The 1,154-nt window shown below is 63.6% G+C and overlaps 1 protein-coding gene across 1 annotated transcript in view; it reads right to left on the bottom strand.

Moving 5' to 3' along the window:
• GRM4 (glutamate metabotropic receptor 4) overlaps window positions 1–1,154 on the bottom strand; it is a 118,195-nt gene that overhangs the window by 11,172 nt on the left and 105,869 nt on the right. The gene's annotated exons all lie outside the window — the stretch shown is intronic.

The raw sequence follows: 1,154 nt of genomic DNA, 5'->3' as shown, positions 1-1,154 counted from the left end.
CCCCTAGACCCCTGCGGGCACCACCAAGGGCCTGAGGCAGGCAGAGTGAGAGACGGCCTTCAGATGGCGTCTCTCCTCTCCCATCCAGCCGCCCCCGGCCACCAATCCTGCCGCCCTGTGGGGTGAGGCCCTGCTACACCCCACCTCTGCAAGGAACCCCGCATGACCAGCCGCGTGCCCGCGAGCGAAGGAGCTGTGGGAGCTGGCTCTGACGGGGCACAGAGGTCTGAGCGGGCAGAGTGCGGGGGAGCGGCAGCTGCAGACGTGGGTGAGGGATTTCCCGGTTCTGTGCTGAGCCGGAGAGCACAGGGTAGGGCCCTGGCCGTGCCCTGAGGGGCTCTGCTGCTTTGGTCATGGAGACCCTCGGGATCTGTACAGACCAGACAGGCGAACTCCCCACAGCCTGGCCGGCCTCTGCTGCCCCTTCCTGACCAGGCCTGACCGAGCAGTCACCAGACACGGTGGAGAAGGCCTGCCTGGCTCAGGGTGATTCCCGGCGCTGGCCGCCGTAAGCCCTGGAAATCCAGGCTAATGCTGGGGGATCCACCCGCCAGCTCACCAGAGCCGCACAGACAGCTGCCCTCCACACCAGCCCTGCACCCCGGGAATGGGCGCGGCCAGGGGTGTGCACACACCTGCTCACACGCACACCCACACACATCCATGCCTGCATTCACACACAAACGCACAGCTGCATGCCTGATTCAGGCACACCTGGTCTCACACACACACCTTCATGTACACACAACACACACCTGCACACACTCACTGACACAAACTCATGCACACCCACCTGCACACACTGACACACGCTCACGCACACCCACCTGCACACACTCACTGACACACACTCATGCACACCCACCTGCACACACTGACACACGCTCACTGACACACACACCGGCACACACTGACACCTACACTCACACATCTGCACACCTGGATGCACACACACTCTCAGGCACATGTACTCAGTCTACACCCCTGACACACTCGAGCTGCTTGGAACCCCTCAGCACACACACCGGCACATCCCCACCCCGCACGCATGCGCACACAGACATGCTGCCCATCGGCCGCTGAAAGCACACGCACGAAAGGCACACACACCCCTGTCCCCCGCCACAGCCGCCCCCCTTGAGCTGCACACACAC

This window comes from Tupaia chinensis, unplaced genomic scaffold, assembly GCF_000334495.1.
Source record: "Tupaia chinensis unplaced genomic scaffold, TupChi_1.0 Scaffold000116_1, whole genome shotgun sequence".
NCBI lineage: Eukaryota > Metazoa > Chordata > Mammalia > Scandentia > Tupaiidae > Tupaia > Tupaia belangeri.
The sequence above is the reverse complement of the archived record's forward strand: the minus strand, read 5'-3'. Positions and strand labels throughout refer to the sequence as shown.